The sequence below is a fragment of the Peromyscus leucopus genome, chromosome 19 (genome assembly GCF_004664715.2).
Source record: "Peromyscus leucopus breed LL Stock chromosome 19, UCI_PerLeu_2.1, whole genome shotgun sequence".
NCBI lineage: Eukaryota > Metazoa > Chordata > Mammalia > Rodentia > Cricetidae > Peromyscus > Peromyscus leucopus.
In genome coordinates this window covers 61,434,196-61,434,525 of record NC_051079.1, presented here as the reverse complement: position 1 = coordinate 61,434,525, position 330 = coordinate 61,434,196, and positions in this window count along the sequence as shown.

Sequence of the window (330 nt, the reverse complement as noted above, 5' to 3'; positions counted from 1 at the left end):
TGCAAGCTGCTGTGCTTTTCTGTGGATCAACAGAAAACAGATCAGCAGCGCCAAGAGAAGAGAGCCCGCGGCAGCCGCGTCCACGCGTCCACGCGTCCACGTCCACGTGCGGGTTTCCCTCCTGCCCTTAGCAGCCCAAAGTATTCTTACTAGGTGATTTCGACCTCCCAGCCTCGGGGATGGGGCCGTTCTCTGCCTGTGTGGCAAGTTGGGAAGGAGAGGCAGTGTGAGTCCTGGCCTCCCCCAAAGATTCAAGTTAATGGGGCTGGGATCTTGGGGTTCAGTCTCCTCCTCTCCTGCCTTGGCCAGCTAAGGGCAGAGTCATTGTCA